General features: G+C 39.2%; 1 protein-coding gene across 1 annotated transcript in view; it reads left to right on the forward strand.

The window, feature by feature from the left end:
- Positions 1 to 22,302, forward strand: part of LOC147379565 (uncharacterized) — a 553,375-nt gene that overhangs the window by 244,815 nt on the left and 286,258 nt on the right. The gene's annotated exons all lie outside the window — the stretch shown is intronic.

The following is a 22,302-nucleotide window of genomic DNA, read 5'->3' on the forward strand; positions in this document are numbered from 1 at the left end:
GTTGGAGAAGACTCTTGAGAGTCCTTTGGACTGCACAGAGATCAAACCAGTCAATCCTAAAGGAAATGAATCTGAATATTCATTGGAAGGACTGATGCTGAAGCTCCAGTACCTTGGTCACGTGATGTGAAGAGCTGACTCATTGGAAAAGTTCTTGGTGCTGGGAAAGACTGAAGGCAAAAGGAGAAGAAGATGGCAGAGGATGAGATGGTTGGATGGCATCATCAACTCCATGGATATGAATTTGAGTGAGCTCTGGGAGTTGGTGATGAACAGGTAAGCCTGACATGCTGCAGTCCACAGGGTTGCAAAGAGTCAGACATGACTGAGTAACTGAACTGAACTGAACTGAGAAAGTGATAAAATGATACTGTTGTTTTGGGATCTGCTTTGAAGTATGAAGAAAACTTGGCTATGCTGTTTTCCAAGTTGTCCTCATTCTTGTGGGCATAAATATCTGTTGTTACTAATTTGAGGAAAGTGATTCTATAATTTCTGCATCTACCTAATATGAATTGCAAAATTCCTTGGCAATACTTTAAATTCATTCAGCAACTCAAAAGGACATGAGTCACCAGGCTGAATGTGGAGACCAGCCAAGTCTTGGTGGGATCATAACAATGTGCTCACCTCTTGCTTTGAGGGAGCTGCCTGCTGGGAAGAGCAGAGGAGCCCCTGGGTGAAACAGCTCTCTGTGCATCTGGGGAGGGAGGCTGTGCTTAAAATGCACTGGAAACAGAATTTGGCAGTGATGGGATACTTGTAAGTTTTAGAGAGTAAGAATTAAGGTTGCCCAATGTTAGCAGGTTACATGGTAGTCAAACAGGAACAAGGTCAGTTTTCATTCCAACCCAAAAGACAGGCTATGCCAAAGAATATTCAAACTACCATACAGTTGTGCTCATCTCACATGCTAGCAAGATTATGCTCAAAATCCTTCAAGCTAGGCTTTAGTGGTACATGAACAGAGACCATCCAGATGTACAAACTGGGTTTAGAAAAGGCAGAGGAGCCAGAGATCAAATTGCAGCATTTACTGGATCATAGAGAAAGCAAGAGAATTCCAGAAAAATATCTACTTTGGCTTTATTGACTATGCTAAAGCCTTTGACTATGTGGATCATAACAAACTGTGGAAAATTCTTAAAGAGATGGGAGTACCAGACCACCTTACCTGCCTCCTCAGAAACCTGTATGCGAGTTAAGCAGCATCAGTTAGAGCCAGCCATGGAACAACAGACTTACTCAAACTTGGGAAAGGAGTGTGTCATTGTCATCCTGCTTATTTAACATACATGCAGAGTACATCATGCGAAATGCTGGGCTGGATGAATCACAAACTGGAATCAAGATTGCTGGGAGAAATATCAGCAACCTCAGATATGCAGATAACACCACCCTTATGGCAGAAAGTGAAGAAGAACTAAAGAGCCTCTTGATGAAAGTGAAAGAGGAAAGTGAAAAAGTTGGCTTAAAACTCAACATTCAGAAAACTAAGATCATGGCATCCGGTCCCATCACTTCATGGCAAATAGATGGGGAAACAGTGGAAACAGTGGTTGACTTTATTTTTTTGGTCTCCAAAATCACTGCAGATGGTGACTGTAGCCATGAAATTAAAAGATGCTTGCTCCTTGGAAGAAAAGCTATGACCAACCTAGACAGAATATTAAAAAGCAGAGACATTACTTTGCCAACAAGGGTCTGTCTAGTCAAAGCTATTGCTTTTCCAGTAGTCATGTATGGATGTGTGAGTTGGACTATAAAGAAAGCTGAGCAATGAAGAATTGATGCTTTTGAACTGTGATATTGGAGAAGACTCTTGGTCCCTTGGACTGCAAGGGGGTCCAACCAGTCCATCCTAAAGGAAATCAGTCCTGGGTGTTCATTGGAAGGAATGATGTTGAAGCTGAAACTCCAATACTTTGGCCACCTGATGCGAAGAACTGACTCATTTGAAAATACCCTGATACTGGGAAAGATTAAAGGCGGGAGGAGAAGGGGACAACAGAGGATGAGATGGTTGGATGGCATCACCGACTCAATGGAGATGAGTTTGAGTAAACTCCAGGAGTTGGTGATAGACAGGGAGGCCTGGTGTGCTGTGGTTCATGGGGTCACGAAGAGTTGGACTCGACTGAGTGACTGAACTGAACTGAACTGATGCTGGAAAAGATTGTAGACAAAAGTAGAAGGGGGTGACAGAGGATGAGATGGTTAGATAACATCACTGACTCAATGAAAATGAATTTGAGCAAACTCTGGGAGATGGTGGAGGACAGAGGAGCCTGGCATGCTTCATTCCATGGGGTCACAAAGAGTCGGACATGACTTAGCAACTGAACAGCAACAATAGCAAACAGGAGCAAATGCTGTAATAAGAAATAGAACAAATTTGTTATTTATCTAACCAACCACTGTTCTTCTCTTTAATCCTCTCAGCAACCCTGAATGGCAAACAATATCGTAAACACCTTAGTGATGAGGAAACTGAGGTTCAGGGAAAGATGAAGCCAAGATTCTGTGACAGATGTGTCTGGCTCCAAAGCCTTTCTGTTACAACCTATGTAATTCTTGGCATTATTGATGTCAGTGGACATCTAAATAGGTAACACTTGTTTTCTGTTCAGGTGTTTGTAATATACAGGTGTGTGTGTGCGCTCAGTCACTTCAGTTGTGTCCAGCTCTTTGTGACTCTATGGATTGTAGCCCACCAGGCTCCTCTGCCCATGGGGTTCTCCAGGCAAGCATACTGGAGTGGGTTGCCATGCTCTCCTCCAGGGGATCTTCCCCACCCAGGGATTGAACCAGCATCTCCTGTGGCTCCTGTATTGCAGGCAAATTCTTTACCACTGTGCCACTGGGGAAGCCCATATACATATAAACCTACCTATAGGAATTTTTGAATTATATCTGTAATGAAAAATGTTTGTATTTAAATGAGACATAGTTCAGTGTGCAGTGCCGCTATTGTCCACGTCATAGATTCACTTTGATGGAGCATCTTCTTAAGACCCTCTTACCTAGTGAAGGGGTCTGCGTCTAGCTTTAGGGAACAGGGTTGGATTATATTCATTACCCTGTGTGGCAGGCTTTGTGTGGAAGTCTATTGTTAGCCTATCCATCACAGTTCATGTTATGTGTGTGCACACACACATACATCCTATCACTGTCTCAGATTCTGTGAAGTTAAATAAGTCAGTAGATAGCGGAGGTTAGTTATCTGTTTACTCTAGAGCTCTAGTAAGGAAGTGCCAATAGGTGATCATAAACCTAAGCCCTCCAGAGAACACCAGGCCTTGGTAAGCTGAGCAGCTGGTGGATCCATCCTGTGTTTGTGCATAAGGCAGGGAGATGTCTAAAAGGTGTGTTTCAGGAGATTCTAAAAAGCCATTATAGTGGCCTCTTTATAGTACAACACATACCATTGGACTAATATTTACCTAATGAGCCCTATGTATTAGGTAACTCACTGGGCTCTAGGACAGAGAAGACTGGCATGCTGCAGTCCACGGAGTCACAAAGAGTTGGACATGACCGAGCGACTGAACGACAACTGTGTACAACAGAGATGAAGAAGTCAGAGTCTATGACTTCTCAGCTCTCCCTATCCAGTGACAAAGAAGGACCAGAAAGAAAATAACCATCAGGGTTGTAGGCTGCGCAAGGACCCAGGTCAGCACATACCTAGTGCTGTGAGGTGAGGTGAGAGGGGAAAGCCATGGAAAACTGCAGGAAGATATTAAAGTTGGATGTTATGGTTCAGTTAGAATTCACCAGGGTTAAGAGAACACAGGGCATTACAGGCAGAGGGAAGTGTCGGGGCAGAGCAGTGGAGTGAACTCTGCTCCTGGCCAGTGAGGAGTGCGTGGCTTGAGCTTCAGAGAGTTTGGAGAGGATGGGATAGAAATGTGGAAGCGGAGGCCAGAAAGGGTCAGAGGCCACATCACAAGGAATATAGCTTTATCTTGTTGGCTGCAGTTAGGGTGATGATAAAATTGATGGTTTAAACTGGGATGATTTTGAGAGTAAAGAGGAGATGCTAAAAATCTTTGGAATTTAAAATTTTGAATATTCATTTATCATAAACATGATTCTATTAAGTTTTTTGAAGAGAAAATCCCTTATTAAAATATGAAAAACATTTGTTTTTGAAAAACAAAAAATATGAAAAAAATCTTGTATATTAAAGTAAAAATTAAAAATTGCTTTATGTGAACAATAAAAATAATATAAGAAAAAGCAAAAATTATTCTTACTATAGCCACATATTTTAATCTGCCTGTTTATAACTACCTTGAATACCATGCCATTAGTATTTTTCTGAGGTTATATTTTTCCATATAATCTTATTTTTAATGTTTTAATAAAACAGCAGTGTTTAAAGCTCCTTTTTATGGTATGTAGATTACAATGTTTGATAACTCCAATGAACACTTCTCTTTTTTTAATTGAGAAAATACTTTTCCTGCAGGCACTGAGAAATGTTCAAAACAAATTATGCTAAATGGAGGATATTCTCAATTCAATTTTTTTCATATTAAAATGTGTAAACATCTCTGGCTGTTTTCTTCTTTTCAGTGTATCTTTCTTCAGCAAATTTTTTATGAGATAAAATTCATCAAACAAGTTGTTTCTGTTTATGATGTTTTTGAATTTTTGCCAAATATAAATGTTGCAAATTATCAGCTTTCTGAAATTTCATTATGTTTCAGAACAGAATAAAATTTATTCAATGAAAAATAGTAGCTTACCAAATGACACTCCCTACAAGAAATATATTTTAAAGGACAATTATAGAATTTCAAAACAAACCTACATACCTTTAAGCCCTTGTCATTTAAGTAATTCAGTTTTTGCTTTGCTTTTGGAGGGGAAGTTTCAATGACTTCCTTGTAAGCTTTGTCTTTAGAAATCAAAATTCACTAAAAACTTCAAAAACTGATTTTTTTTTTTTTTACATTTTCAGTACTTTATTTTCAACTAGTTTTGATTAAAATGCAAACAAAAATTAGACTGCTTGTTTACAATAAAGTTCAATTCCATTTTAGGACACTTAGGTTAACATAAAGAAAAAAGACTATTCAAAGGCTCAAACATTTTTAATATCCAATTGAATGCAGGCAGCAAGGCAAAAAAGTATGTATTGTCATGTGAAATAATGTTTTTGTTTTCATACCTGTCATTACAAATTTTTATGCAGTTAAATCATTTAAACAATGTTTATAAGGGTACAGTTCAGTTCAGTTCAGTCGCTCAGTCGTGTCTGACTCTTTGCAACCTCATGGACTGCAGCACGCCAGGCCTCCCTGTCCATCACCAAATCCCGGAATTTACCCAGACTCATGTCCATCAAGTCGGTGATGCCATCCAGCCATCTCCTCCTCTGTCATCCCCTTTTCCTCATGCCTTCGTTCTTTTAATTTTGCAGCTGCAGTCACCGTCTGCAGTGATTTTGGAGCCCAAGAAAATAAAATCTGTCACTTTTCCCCCTATCTATTGGCTATAAAGTGATGGTACCAGTTGCCAAAATCTTCGTTTTTTGAATGTTGAGTTTTAAGCCAACTTTTTCACTCTTCTCTTTCACCCTCATCAAGAAGTTGTTTAGTTCCTCTTTGCTTTCTGCTATTAGAATGATATCACCTGCGTATTTGAAGTTGCTGTTATTTCTCTCAGCAGTTTTGATTCCAGCTTGTGATTCATCCAGCCTGGCGTTTCATTAACAAACAATAAAATATACATTATAACAAATAATAAAATACATTATACAATAAATGGCAAACTTTTGCAATAAGAATATTCAGACTGTTCTTTACATGCTTTTTGTCAGAGTTGCTCAGTTTCTTTTTCCTGCACGTATTTTCATTTATATTTATTTATTTTCATGTTTCCCACTTGACTATACATGTGTTAGTCTGTGACATCTTATACCTTGAATGCAGTGTCTCTGAGCTGGAAGGAGTTAACTAACTTCCAAATATGTCAAAGAGCAGTTCGATTTATGAATGAATTATGAATCCTGTCTGCTGGCCTTGGAAGGGAGATATTTTTTAAGTTGGGTTTTGAAGGGATTGGGAATGGAAAGTTGGTTTATCACTGGTTATTGCTCAGATTTAACCAAATGTCGAGGTAAATCTTCTCATTGCATGTGATTCTCACATAGAACCAGAAGAGTCTCTGGGTTTATAAAGTTCAATTTAACCACTCAGTCGTGTCCAACTCTTTATGACCCCATGGACTCCAGTATGCCAGGCTTCCCTGTCTGTCTATCACCAACTCCTGGAGCTTACTCAAACTTATGTCCATTGAGTCGGTGATGCCATCCAACCATCTCATCCTCTGTCGTCCCCTTTTCTTCCTGCCTTCAATCTTTCCCAGCATCAGTCTTTTCCAATGAGTCAGTTCTTCGCATCAGGTGGCCAAAGTATTGGAGTTTCAGCATCAACATCAGTCCTTCCAGTGAATATTCAGGATTGATTTCCTTTAGGATGGACTGGTTGGATCTCCTTGCAGTCCAAGGGACGCTCAAGTGTCTTCTCCAACACCACAGTTCAAAAGCATCAATTCTTTAGCACTCAGCTTTCCTTATAGTCCAACTCTCACATACATACATGACTACTGGAAAAACCATAGCTTTGACTAGATGGACCTTTGTTGGCAAAATAATGTCTCTGCTTTTTAATATGCTGTCTAGGTTGATCATAACTTTTCTTCCAAGGAGCAAGCATCTTTTAATTTCATGGCTACAGTCACCATCTGCAGTGATTTTGAAGCCCCCCAAATAATAATAAATTATAAAGTAGAGGTCCATTAAACATGCTATGACTTATTTTAATACAATTATTAATATCAATTTGGCAAAAAGTTCAAATCTAAGACTAGTGCTTAACTTGATGGGACACTCAGAGACAGAAACCAAGACTGTCTTCAGTAAATGGAAGCGTATTTTCTCTGTCTGGAAAGTACTGCTACAAGTTTTAAGCAAGGAAATCCCATCATAAGATTTGTGCTTTATAGGATAGATTCGGAATTCAGGCAGTGAGCAGTAAAGTTATGGTAGAAAGAATTTATAAAATGCAAGTTCAAAGATTTTGGGCAATAGTAAGCAATTGTATGCTTTTAATAACTTTACTGTAGTTAATTTGGGGCTTCCCTGGTGGCTCAGATGGTAAAGAATCTCCCTGCATTCAGGAGATCTGGGTTCGATGCCTGGGTTGGGAAGATCCCTTGGAGAAGTGACTGGCTACCTACTCCAGTATTCCTGCCTGGAGAATTCCATGGACAGAGGAGCCTTGTGGCTACAGTCCATGGGGTCGCAAAGAGTTAGACATGACTGAGTTACTAACACTTTCACTTTCATAGTTAGTTTAGTGTGTGGTTAGTGTTACCTGGAAACTGGAGAATAGGATTGAGTAGAAATGTAACTTAGACAGGAACATTTTAACAGAGACTCAAGGTGAGGTGGCACTAGAGTACATAGCAGTCTTAACAGGAGTCAGAAATAAAAGGTGTCTGTCAGAGATGATTGCCTTTTGATCCCCAGTAACCATCTTCCTCTTTCTGTAATAGAATTCCTGGTTTTCAGCTGCACACATGTTATCTCAACCTCTTTTGAAAGGGGGTAGTGCAATATAACTAGCTTTTGGCTAATACATGCCACCAGGAATTCAGTACAGTTCCTGGAAGCATTTTGAAAGGGAGAGTAAATCCCCCATCCATCCTCTTCCTCACTGTCTGGGATGCAGAAATGATTGCAGAGCTCAAGCAGCCAACCTGGGTCATTAGTCCAGGAAGCTGCATGCTAAGAATGGAGGAGCATCAAGAGAAAAACATCAGAAGAAAGAAAGTTTGAGTCCTTGTGTTCTGTGACCCTGGACATCTTCCTCCCAAATTTGTTTCACATGAAAAAGAAATGAAATTCTGACTGTGTCATAGATAGTGTTTAAGCCATTATCATTTGGGTTGTCCTTTATATCTGCTGCAGATGGTGATTGCAGCCATGAAATTAAAAGACGCTTACTCCTTGGAAGGAAAGTTATGACCAACCCAGATAGCATATTCAAAAGCAGAGACATTACTTTGCCAACAAAGGTCCGTCTAGTCAAGGCTATGGTTTTTCCTGTGGTCATGTATGGATGTGAGAGTTGGACTGTGAAGAAGGCTGAGCGCTGAAGAATTGATGCTTTTGAACTGTGGTGTTGGAGAAGACTCTTGCAAGTCCCTTGGACTGCAAAGAGATCCAACCAGTCCATTCTGAAGGAAATCAGCCCTGGGATTTCTTTGGAAGGAATGATGCTGAAGCTGAAACTCCAGTACTTTGGCCACCTCATGCGAAGAGTTGACTCATTGGAAAAGACTCTGATGCTGGGAGGGATTGGGGGCAGGAGGAGAAGGGGACGACAGAGGATGAGATGGCTGGATGGTATCACTGACTTGATGGACGTGAGTCTGAGTGAACTCCGGGAGATGGTGATGGACAGGGAGGCCTGGCGTGCTGCGATTCGTGGGGTCGTGAAGAGTCGGACACGACTGAGCGACTGAACTGAACTGAACTTACATCTGCTGAACTTAATTCTAACTGGCATGAGTTATAATTATTAATTATAACATAATAAAATATTCACTTAAGAAAAGCTTTATATAACTTTATATTTGACCTTTATAAAACTTTTAGACAGGTAGAACAGATGAACTTCCTTTTAGAGAACAAACTGAGTTTCATATGTGATAATTTGCTTAGGGTCACATAGCTAGATAGGAATAGATCTAATATGTAATTTGAGGCCACTCACTTCAGATTCAGTTACCTTGTTAAATGTGGAGTTGGCACAGCACTGATAATGAAGAGAGGAGCTTTGTAAGGGGAAGAGGGAAATCATGAAATGTGAATTTTATTCAGGACTAGTATAAAAAATATGCAAAATATCAGATATATAAAAGTTAAAGGGTATATGCAAAGTGGTATAGTTCACTTAATGCCTTATGTGCTTAATAAATAATGAATAAAAATGTCTTTGTTGGTATTTTCATGACTTATATCAACACTTTAAGATTCTGAGACAGAGCTTCATGGCACGTTAATGTAGGCAAGTGGGTATTTTGTAATTTAAAATTCTTGAGGGTGATGAACTTCATGCAGCTTGGAGTTTTGTTTTTAGGCAATATTCCATTAATATGTACCTATTAGAGTAGCAGTCACATTAATTTTTTACCTTGAGAGATTAAAAATGAGCAAGGGAATATGAGTCATCTTTCTGTACTAGCATCAAACCTCAGCTGTGCTAAAATATGTTAATCTAATGGTAGGTTGGGGGATCTAAAAATCTAATACATTATTGGTTGGAAGAAATTCTAGTTATCTCTTTTATAGGCTCCAGTAACCTGAAAATATATTCTGGTTTATATTTACATATCATTTTTTTAAACCAATTTGATTCAATTATGAAGCTAATTCTCTACAGCATGAAGGCAATTATTTTCATTGCCAGTAAAATTTATTTAGAAGAATTAGTAAGTTCAAACTGAAAGGTTTGTTTAGAGGCAAAGTTCTCATCAAGTCTAAGATAATTACATGTTTTTAATGTTCTGTAAGCCAAAGGGTGGAAGGGGACAAGAAGAGATCTTTTGTTAGTCTTCTCAGTATTTTATGGGACATTCCAGGGGTTTCTTTAAGGTCCCCTCAACGTGCAGTTTCAAAATGTGATAACTATGTAACACTCAATAATAAGTGGCCTGGAAAATACTCACTTTACTTGACTAATCCGTCTAGAGACGCTTGGGATGACAGGTCATGAATTGATCTTCTGGGATTATGTCAGTGTTTAACCATGCCAACGGATCATGTAAACCCACTGAGAATCGAAGAGAAGGAAAAATATAAAAATTTCTAATGTTGCAAAATAACTATTGTTATATTATCAATTTTATTTGTTTATTTTTTTATATTATCAATTTTAAAATTATTTTTAATATATGTATTTACTATGTTAATCACTATATCTTATGACAAAATTTTTGACATGTTGGAAAGAATATTTAAGTGGGATGTACCATTATTTCTCTTTAGAAATATATCCTGATGAATATGTCCCCTGTGCTTTTTAAAACCATCACATGTCCATGCTACAAGATAGTTTTGAAAGAGTTAAAAGCTCCCCAGAGAAGTCCAGAGGCTACAGTTAATTATTAGCAAGTTCTCTTCTTATTAGATGCTTTTTTAAGATTAAGAAAAATCACTGCTCCTATTTTCCTGTGTTCAAAAGTCATATAAAGGCTCAATGCCTCAGAATGCTGATGGTCGCCTATGGGGAAATACATTGCCAGGACTTGCAACTTTATCATGTATTTTTTATGTATGCTTAAAGGTTACATTGTGAGCTTAAACGTCTGTTAGTATTCGCAACACAGGGGACAGCTAAATCACCAATATTACCTAATTCTAAGTTTTCCTTCTGTTATAAACAACTCTGAGAACATAATGTTTCAGTGCTATTAGCCACAGAAGTTGCTCCTGGCCCTTTGCTGACATTTTCCAATGATAGCGATAGTGACAACAATCGGAAATAGGTTATTTTTAAATTTTAGAGCAAAATATTGAAATGATCCTAAGAGACTAAAACTTATATGTGAGGTGGTTCAGGGAAGCTAATTCCCAGAGGGGTAAAACCCTGAACTTGTAATAGAACTATGGAATTGGTCACTTTCTAGCTAAAGCTGTTGGACCCAGTCTGCAGCATTACTGGAAATGTCACAGACATTCAAGATTTATTTGTGTTCTATGGAAAGCCTCAAGTCTTTGAGCATCTGTGGAGCACCTGCTTCTCTTAGAGCAGAGGACGTGCAGACACAGGACTGGGATGATGCTCTCTGGCACTCAGTGAGGGCCTTCTGGCAACGTGTCTGGTGCCCAGAATGTGGCTGAAGTACATTTACCTTTGGTCCTGATGAAGCCATGGGTGCGCTGGTGGCATGCTCAGGGACAGTCTCAGTGCTTATTTGAAATAAGGCAATGGCATCTGGGAGCATCTGGAGGATGGTCCTTTGAAAGAGTGCTGGCTTACTTAGGAGGAAAGAAAGTCCCAGTTGCAGTGTTTCTGTCTGTGAAGTTGAGGGGAAGCAGCACTTTCAGTTCTCTGCCTTTTCTTCTCATATGACCTGATACACACGCTCAGTCGCTTCAGTTGTGTCGGACTCTGTGCAACGCTATGAACTTCAGCCTGCCAGGCTCCTCTGTCCATAGGATTCTTCAGGTAGGGATAGTGGAGTGGGTGGCTGTGCCCTCCTCCAGGGGATCTTTCTGATGCAGCCATCAAACTCATGTCTGTTACTTCTACCTGCATTGGCAGGTGGGTTCTTTACCACTGGCACCATCTGGGAAGCCCTCTGATACACACACATTGCTGGTGGATTCCCTACTGTCTGAGCCACCAGGGAAGCCCACACATATTTACTCAAATACAAAACAAGCATAAAGAGTTCTAACGGGGAACTTTTTCGCCTGTCTTCTTTACTGTCTCCCCTAACAGAAAGTAGACAGCTAGATAAATAATTGTAGGCTCTTGGAGATTCACAGTGATTGCAGTAGTGTGCTGTGGTCCTAACGAGGCAGAGGTGAGAGGGACAGGGAATCAGGCGATGATGCAGGAATTGCTATGAGGTCTTCTCTAGATAGTTCCAGAGAGATGAGGTCAGCTGGGAGGTGGATCATCTCCACTGAGCCTTGTGAATTGGAGTTGGGGTTTCTCTGATGGTTCTTTCAGCCTCTCAAGTGGTTGAGGGTTGTGATTTATGTTGTGTGATGCTTGGAAAATCTCTAGTCATCACAAAAAACAGTACTTTTTCTCCTTTGTTTTCATGAAGTGGTCATCTTAAACATGCTGATAAAGATATTTCAGCAAGGCCTGAAGCCAGATGGGCATGTTCTGCCTGGGAGCCATTACCTGACTCAGGCTGTAAGCTTCTCATGGATTCATCTCTGTTCAGCTTTCTTAACACTCATCTGGTCCTGTGGGGTTAGTTATGTCTGCCTCTGTGTTCTTGAAGCACTTGCCACATTGAACACTAACTTTGTTTTTTATCTTTCTCCTATTGGATTGTGAGCTGCTTAAGATCAGAGACTTTTGATTTATTTATATTTATATAAATTATAAACATATTAGTGCCTAGCAGTGCTTACGCATAGTTGATATAAATAAGTGAATGTTCCAGAGTAACCTTTTGATATAGTTTGTAATTTTACTTATAAAGCAAAGGGCTTACCATAGAAATTTTGGAAAATGTAGATAATGAGAATAAAATAAAATAATATTATACTGTTACTCAGAGTGAGCATTGCAAACATTGATACATATCCTGCCAAGCTTTATTCTAGGTTTGTGACTGTAAATTTAAAAATAAAAGAAAAAGAAAAAAATGGCATTATATAACACACTGTCTTACAAGCTGCTTAAAGTACCATTATATCGTGAATATTTTTCCATATCACATATTCCTCTCTTAGTGCTCTTCTACTATAGGGTTCTACTCAAGAGTTCTTGACTTCCTTTTTATGAATGTAGGATAACTTACATGACCATTCTTCTATTTTTGGAAATTTGTGTGAGTTCCAATATTTCTCATGGACAAAGATTACCACAGTGAGCACCTGTGTGCATCCCTAGTAACTTAGGATAAATTCCTGGTAGTGCAACTGCAGACAGAAATACCCAAATTGCAGATAAATACCCCGTGGTGTGTCGCTGGATCGTATGATAGTTCCATTGCTAAGTTTTTGAGGAGCCTCCATACCGTTTCCTATAATAGCTGCATTCCTGTTAACATTCACATCAACAGTGCACAAACATTCTTGCAAATGCTTCTCATTTCTTATCTTTTCCGTAGTGGCTGTTCCAACACTACATGTGTGAGTTGCTATCCCTTTGTGTTTTTTCGTTTCCATTTCTGATGGTTAATAATATTGAGCATCTTTTGCTCCACCTGTTTGGCATCTGTATGTCTTCTTTCGGATAAAGTGCATTCAGATCTTTTGCCCATTTTTAAATTGGATTGTTTTTTAACTATTGAGCTTTATGAGTTTTTTAATATATTTTAGATTCTAGCCCCTTATCAATATATGATCTGCAAATATTTTATCCCATTCAGTAGGTTACCTTTTCAGTTTGTTGATTGTTTCCTTTGCTGTGCTGAAGCTTTTTATTTTGACATAGTCCTACTTATTTAATTTTTTGCTTTTGCTTTTGGTGTCGCTTAAAACAAACAAACAAACAAACAAACAAACAAAAACACTGCCAAGTCTGACATCAAGGAGTTTACTATTTATTTTCTTCTAGGAGATTTATGATGTTAGGTCTTATATTCAAGTCATTTATTCATTTTCAGTTATTTTTGAGTATAATGAAATGTGTACGATAGTGGTTGAATTTCATTCTTTTACATGTGATTGTTCAGTTTTCCCAGTAACATTTATTGAAGACATTGTCTTTACCCCAGAGTATGTTCTTGCTTTCTTTGTTGTTTTTATGCCAGTACCAAAATGTTTTATAATAGTACCGTACTGTAGCTTTGTAATGTAATTTGAAATCAGGGAGCATAATGTCTCCAGATATTTTCTTCTTAAGACTGCTTTAGCTATCTGGGATTTTTTTATGACCCCATACAAATTTTAGAATTGTTATATTCCTTTGAAAAATGCCATTGGAATTTTGAAAAGGGTCAAATTGAATCTGTAGATTGCTTTAGGAAGTATGGAGCACTTTAACAATATTGATTCTTTCAATCTATGAGGACAGAATATGTTTCCATTTATTTACATCTTCTTCAATTTCTTTCATTAATGTCTTAAAGTTTTCAGTATATAGATCTTTCACGTCATTGGTTAGATTTATTCATAGATGCAACTAGGAATTCTTTTTATTCTTTTATTCTTTTTGATGCAACTCTACATGGGGTTGTTTTATTTCTGATAGTTATTAATTTATAGAAATACAATGGATTTTTGTGTATTGATTTGTATATTGCAATTTTACTGAATTTATTCCAACAGTTTTTTGATGGCGTCTTTAGGGTTTTCTGTATATAATATATCATCTGTGAATAGTGATAGTTTTACTACTTCCTTTGCAATTTGGATGCTATTTCATTCCTTCCTTACTCCCTCTCTTCCTCCCTCCCTCTCCTTCCCTACCTAGGACTTGTAATACTATGTTGAATGGAAGTCACAGGATGGGCATCCTTGTCTTGTTCCTGATCTTAGAGGAAAGGTTTTGACTTTTCACTGCTGAGTATGATGTTAGCATTAGGTTTGTCATATGTGGCCTTCATTATGTTGAAATACATTCATTCTATCCCCCTTTGTTGAGAATTTTTATCATAAATGGATGATGAAGTTTGTCATATGCTTTTTATGCATCTGTTGAGATGATCACAAGATTTTTATTCTACATTCTGTCAGTGTGTGGTATATCATGTTGATATACCTGTGGGTGTTGAACCATCCTTGGATCCCTGGAATAAGTCACACTATCATGAAGTATGATCCTTTTAATTAACCATTGAATTTAGTTTGCTAACATTGTGTCAAGGGTTTTTGCATCTTTGTTCAACAGGGATTGTTGTTGTTTAGTTGCTCAGTCATGTCTGACTCTTTGAAACTCCATGGACGGTAGCCCGTCAGGCTTCTCTGTCCATGGAATTCTCCAGGCAAGAATACTGGAGTGGATTTCTTTCTCCAGGGGATCTTCCCAACTCAGGGATAGAACCCAGGTCTCCTGCATTGGCAGGAGGATTCTTTACCACTGAGCCCTGGGAAGCCCATTCAACAGGGATATTGACCTGTAATTTTCTTTTCTTTGATATCCTTGTCTGGTTCTGTTATCAGGATAATGCTAGGGAGTATATATATTTTAAAAATATTTGGTTACATTAAATTTATAACTTACATTCTTACCAGTAGCGTATTTACTGATCATTTTAACTGAAACTCTTACCAGTAGCATATTTACTGGTAAGAATGTAAGTCATTATAAATTTAATGTAACCAAATATTTTTAAAATATATATACTCCCCAGCATTATCCTGATAACAGAACCAGACAAGGATGTCAAATACTAGGTGTTGTTATATAATATATACATGTAAAAGTGGAGTCACTCAGTCGTGTCTGACTCTTTGCGACCCCATGGACTGTAGCCTACCAGGCTCCTCTGTCCATGGATTTTCCAGGCAATAGTGCAGGAGTGGATTGCCATTTCCTTCTCCAGGGTATCTTCCCGACCCAGGGATCGAATCCGGGTCTCCTGTATTGTAGACAGACGCTTTACCATCTGAGCCACCAGGGAAGTCATGTAAAAATTTGTCAATTTAAAAGTCGAAAAACCACGTAGAATTAAGATGACAAAATGTTGTATCACTGAAATTATCCACAAAGACTTAGCATTGCTGGAACCTGGGAGTATATCTGGGGGCACCAGGCATCAGCTTAAAATCTGTTGATGGTATAGCTACTGGCAACAAGGAAGAAGGATTTTCCAGTTAAGGGCTGGTGTAGCAGGGTCAGAGAAGTTTAGGAGGAGAAGACAGGGAACATCTCTGGGAAGTCTAGGACCTAAATGGGCCAGATGGTGACCATGGTGGTGACCATCTCTGAGCCTAAGGAAGAGATACTGAGTCAGTTCAGGGAACAATTTGGGCAGGAGTGAGGAACCAAAGAAAAGACATGTTATGCCAAATATTGAGAAATCAGGATCAAGACTGGAAATGTATGAAAGGAATAAATCTGGAAGATAAGGCTTTAGAAGCCTACACTTGAGCTGAAAGTAGAAGTTGGATCAGGGCTTCTGAGCAGGTGGAATGTTGATCTTGTTCTGAAGACAAAGGAGAGATGACCTTTTCATCAGATCAGTCAAGGCTGGCTTAGAGTTTTGGCTTTGCCACCCACTCTGTGACTTTGAACATGGCATAGAGGCTTGAGTCTCAAGTTTCTCTCTGTTTAAAAAAAGGATGACTTAACAGTTCAGTTAAAATGATCTCTAAGATTTCTTCCAGCCCAGAAACCCTCTGCCTCTATTTCAAATGAAAACATTGTGGGGAGGTGGGGGAGGTATTGGGGTGGTGAGGATGTTGTGCAGCCATGGATTTAGCTTATATTTAGATTTATGCTTTGGAGTTATTACTTCTGACAACAAATCATCACCCAGAAGTCCACTAATACATTGAAACGACTGCTCTGTTTTGAAATTCTAAACTGTGATGCTGCTCAGTTTACTTGAATGAACAGCGGTGATATAATCAGCTGCAAATATTTCTTTTCTACGCAAGACATCTGTCATGTTCGACTCCTAACAGTGATCCGTATACGCGGAAAGTTGTGCCGTCAAGCATTTTCATTTCTCTGTAGTCCTTGTCACTAATGAGAACTTTGAGTTGAAAGGGACTGGAAAGCTAAGGAAAGTGTGGGACCAAAACCCCAGCAAATGTAAAGCGACAACTGCTTAATTTCAAGCGACACTTTTCCATGTTTGGATTTTCCGGCACTATGAGTGGAGATGTTTGCCACTGGAAAGTCAAAATGCCTGCAAAAAGAAATGCCCAGTTTTCAAATATCTGGTCTGTACCATTTATTTTTAATACTAAATGTGACACAGTGTAATGTCCTATCGATTAAATTAAACTGCATGGGTGAGGGAGATAGAATTTCAATCGAATTCTTAGATGAAAAATGAGCTGCTTGTCGCAGAGTTTTCCTGGCAATCGTCTAACATCCTGATAGATATTGGCTGGCTCCACTTAAACAGCTGGAACCTTGCAGCCATCAAGCTATGTCTATATGAGGGGCAACCCCCACACATACACAGGGGAAAAAATCTTGGGCCTTTAAAGAAGAGGGAAAGGATTTCTTGGCTAGTGGGGGCTTTAATAATTTTTTTTTCTGCATGTGATGGACATCTTTTGACAATTTTGCATGCTTTTTTGGTGAAGTCATTATGATGTGCTGCACAGCTGCAACGTATGTTTAGAAGATGCATTTTACACTCAGTTCTTCTACCACCAACAGCCTAGGAAACAAGGAAGCCTATTCATCTTGCTATCTGCTGTTTAAATAATGTTACTGTGTTTGGGGCTGCTTGTGTGCTAAGTTGTCTCAGTTGTATCTGGCTCTTTGTGCACCTAGGACTGTAGCCCACCAGGCTCCTCTGTCCATGGGATTCTCCAGGCAAGAATACTGGAGTGAGTTGCCAGGCCCTCCTTCAGGGTATCTTCCTGACCCAGGGATCAAATATGCGTCTCTTATGTCTCCTGAATTGGCAGGCAGGTTCTTTACCACTAGTGCCACCTGGGAAGCTGGTGTCATCCAAATATGATGCTGTAGGAAGGTGTTAACAAAATGTAATATCCTAAGAAGACATTTCTGGTGAGATAACAGCAGTTCAAAGGGGAATGATACTTGTGTTAGTGTCATTTATTTTGTTCCTTGTCCCCACGAGGTGGGATAAGAATAATGTTTTGCACAGATCTAGATTTCTGCACAAGGAGGATGGGGTAGGGTGAGAACCTCCTCAGTGACTCTTAGCTCAGAAATTCTTCCTTTGTGGAAACTTAGGACAAAATGAATAAACTTCTTCTGGAATGTGATGATACCTGGGAGACAGAGACATAGTGTGAGGTCATTTGGGGCCCAACAGCTATGCTCAATTGAATTAGAATTATAACCAGTGAGGTCATTGATTTTGGACCAATGCTGATAGGGTGTGGTTCCCTAGAGAGTACCGAAGGCCTACTACCCATCTTTTGGGATATGGTCAAAGATGAAATACAGCCTGGAGAAATCAGACCAAGAGCATCATGGGAAGGGAGCACAGCCTGCAAAGCCAAGTGACAGTGTGTATCTCTGGAAGCAGAGCCCAGCACTGAGGTATGCATGCATGACGTGCTGGAGACAGAGGAGGCATGAATTTCCCTAGGAGGACAGCAAGGAGGGCCTTGTCAGCTCTGTAAAGCAGTGCATGAAGTGCAAAAGCAAAGAGACAAAGATAGATTGAATATGCAAAAATACAACCAGTAATAGCAGTAGCAGTGATAGGAACAACTAGAGCAGTCAGCTCTGTGCATTGGCAACTGAGCTTAAATAAATTCAGGAGTAAACTATGATAAACTTGGACTCCAAAGGAAAGATGCAAAGAGAAACACAGAATAGATTATGATATAGTTATATAGAGAATACCGGGCAGTCATTTAAAAGAAGATATAGTTGATAAACAAAATGAAAAGACAATCTGTGGACTGGGAGAAAATATTTGGAAATGATGTGACCAACATAGGCTTAATTTCTAAAATATAAAAACAGTGCATACAACACAATATAAAGAAAAACCCAAGCAAAAAATGGGCAGAACACATAAACAGATGTTTCTCCAAAGGTATACAGATGGCCAACAGACACATGAAAAGATGCTAAACATCACTAATTATTAGAGAAATGCAAATCAAAACTGCAATGAGGTATTGCCTCATACCAGTAAGAAGGCCATCATCAAAAAGTCTATAAATAATCAGTGCTGGAGAGGGTGTGGAAGAAAAAGGAACCCTCTGATATTGTTGATGGGAATGTAAATTATTGCAGCTACTATGGAAAACAGTATGGAGGTTCCTCAAAAAATTAAAAATAGCACTACCATATGATCGAGCAATCCCATTCCTGGGAATGAATCCAGAAAATGCTAATTTGAGAAGATGCATGCACCCCCAATGTTCATTGCAGCACTATTTACAATAGCCAAGACATGGAAGCAACCTAAATGCCCGTTAACAGGTGAACAGGTAAAGAAGATGTGGTATATATCTACAATGAAATATTGCTTAGACATAAAAAAAGAATGAAATAATACCATTTGTAGCAACATGATAGTCTTAGAGACTATCATACTAGGTGAAGGAAGTCAGATAGAGAAAGACAAATACATGATATCACTTATATATTGTTGTTCAGTCGCTTAATTGTGTCTGACTCTGCGACCCCATGCACTGCAGCACGCCAGGCTTCCCTGTCCTTCACTATCTCTCGGAGTTTGCTCAGACTTGTGTCCATTGAGTTGGTGATGCCATCCAACCATCTCGTCTTCTGTTGTCCCCTTTTCCTGCTGCCCTCAGTCTTATCCAGCATTAGGGTCCTTTCTAATAAGTCAGCTCTTCATATCAGGTGGCCAAAGTATTGGAGCTTTGGCTTCAGCATCAATCCTTCCAATGAATATTCAGGGTTGATTTCCTTTAGGATTGACTGGTTTGAGCTCCTTGCTCTCCTCTCAAGAGTCTTCTCCAACACCAGACTTCAAAGGCATCATTCTTAGGAGCTCAGCCTTCTTTATGGTCTAACTCTCACAGCCATACATGACTACTGGAAAAACCACAGCTTTGACGAACCTTTGTTGGCAAAATAATGTCTCTGCTTTTTAATATGCTGTCTAGGTTGGTCATAGCTTTTCTTCCAAGGAGCAAGTGTCTTTTAATTTCATGGCTGTAGTCACCATCTGCAGTGATTTTGGAGCCCAAGAAAATAAATCACTTATATGTGGGATCTTAAAAAATGATACAAATGAACTCATTTACAAAACAGAAGCAGACTCACAGACACAGAATACAAATTTATGGTTACCAAAAAGGAATTGTGGTGCTGGAGAAGACTCTTGAGAGTCCCTTGGACTTCAAGGAGATCAAATCAGTCAGTCCTAAAGGAAATCAGCCCTGAATATTCATTGAAAGGATGATGCTGAAGCTGAAGCTCCAATACTTTGACCACCTGATGTGAAGAGCCGACTCATTGGAAAAGACCCTGATGCTGGGAAAGATTGAGGGCCGGAGGAGAAGGGGGCGACAGAGGATGAGATGGTTGGATGGCATCACTGACTCAATGGACATAAGTTTGAGCAAGCTCCAGGAGATGGTGAAGAACAGGGAAGCCTGACATGCTGCTGTTCATGGGATTGCAGAGTCGGACACAACTGAACGACTGAACAACAACAAACAACAACAGCAACAAAGGGCAAAGTGGGAGCGGGAGGGATAAATTAGAAACCTGGGATTAGCAGATATACACTACTATATGTAACATAGACAAACAATGAGGACCTGCAGGAAACTGTATCCAATATCTTGTAATAACCTATAATAGAAAATAATCTGATCAATAATTTATATAGATATATATGTAATTTGTATATGTATAACTGAATCACTTTGCTGTATACCTGAAATTAACAAAAATTGTAAATCAACTATTATTTCAATTAAAAAATCAAGATAACAGCAAAAAAATTGTTTGTTTTCATATAAATGTCAGACATATTTCAGTTGAAAACATGTTACAGATGGTATACTATGATCAATTTGTAAAAATCTGTATATATAAGTTTGTGTAAATGTGTTGTATGAATACATGTGTGATTATGCATCTATGCACATCATGTTTTTCTATGTGTATATATTTTTAAGTAATATAAGGAATATTTTTGAAATTTCTGCAGCCTGCCAATAGTGATTTCCTCTAGGAAACAGATCATAAAAGATCAAGCTGGGCTGGAGAAAGGATAGGAAGGAATAAGAAAGTGTTGCTTTTAACTTTTTCTTATATTGTTTGCATTTTTTTTTCCATGAGCATGTAATGATAACAATAATAATGATGTTGATAATGGCAACAATAAATTACAAAGACCTAGAACTGTTTCTTATCTAGTCAAAGGAAGCTAGAAGAATTTAACAGTCACTTGGTGACAGACACATAATTCATCCAGCAGGTGCTGCTCATTAGAAAGTGCTAGAGAGTGGGTTAAATTATGTTTTGAGGGTACTTGGAAATGATATTGAGTGTTTTCATCTCTCAGTAAATTTTTTTTTTTAATTAATTTCCAAAGTCCTAACTAGACCTCACTTGCCACAATTATGAACACTTTGGCAGAGTTGACCCTGGCCAACTTTGTCACATTGATGTGTGTGTCCAGGTAGGGCCTTGTTGATCCTGTCTGGGGTGTTTGGCGTCATACAGATTCCAGCCACATAACTGGTGCCTGAACTGGGGCTGGCTCTTCAGTCAAGTCAGTATTATATAGGGAAGAGGGGGTGCTGCCAGCTCAGCAGATCACTGAAACGGGATGTGAACACAATGGAACACTTTGGCTGACCTCTTATCCTTTCAACGCAGGAATATCTCACTCAGTGTATCAGTGGATTTGTGTTTCCACTTCAAGTGTGAAAGAACATGAACTACTTTCATAGCTTCTTAGGCAGGAAGGAGGGAGACATTTCTTAAAAGCTATTCCTGAATGTCTTCCTCTTGTGATTAGAAGGGAGGAGGCAGCCTAGGGCTGGGGGCGGATAACATTCTTCAGCGTCTGACTGGGCTGCCAGCCCAAAAATCTTTCTTTTTTTTTCCTTCTCCTGCACCATATGGATACAGGAAAAATATAAAGAATGTGTTCCCTGCCCTTGAGGAATTTATAATCTGGTTGGGGGGCAGCCAAGCCGCTGCTGGGTAGCCTTGGATCAACTGCACCATGAGCTGGTGTGAGGCTTGTGCTGTCCCAGCAGGCCCCAGCTGTTCCCTTTCTGGGGGTCCAGCTCTGAGCCAGGCCACAGGTCAGTGGGCCACAGGGGGAGGCACTATCACATTTCTCTTGTTTTGTAACATTGGTTTTGGCCACAGTTATAGAAATTTCTCAAACTAAAAGCTTCTGGTGAACTCTCTCTGGTTCAAGTTAGTAAGCTACATCATTAATAAATGGTTGTAGAACCCTGTTTTTCTTGAGAGATATATAAAGATGCAAACAAATACACACACGCATGCATGCATAGACTAGAAATTATAAAACCGATCTTTTTGGTGGTCGTAGCATCTTAGAATTGGAAAAGATTTTAGAAATCACCAGACAAGCCCTGTTGTTTTAACTTTGCAATAATGAAGCAAAGGCACGTGGTTTATCCATGGTGGGCATTTAATAAATAGATGGTATTTTCTAGTTTCTAAAGCAGTATTCTTTCTCATGGTAGAATTTGGGAATGCCTGGTAATGTGGACTAAATTCGTGTTTTGTTGCTGTTGTTCAGTCCCTAAGTTGCGTCTGCCTCTTTGTGATCCCATGGACTGTGGCACGCCAGGCTCCTCCGTCCTCTACTATCTCCCAGACTTTGCTCAGATTCATATCTGTAGAGTCAGTGATGCTATCTAACCATTTTATCTCTGCCACCCCCTTCTCCTTTTGCCTTTCATCTTTCCCAGCATCAGAGTCTTTTCCAGTGAGTCGGATCTTTGCATCATGT

The sequence above is a fragment of the Bos grunniens genome, chromosome 1, assembly GCF_055505025.1.
Source record: "Bos grunniens cultivar Pamir isolate PY7600 chromosome 1, Bosgru_T2T1.0, whole genome shotgun sequence".
Taxonomy (NCBI): Eukaryota; Metazoa; Chordata; class Mammalia; order Artiodactyla; family Bovidae; genus Bos; species Bos grunniens.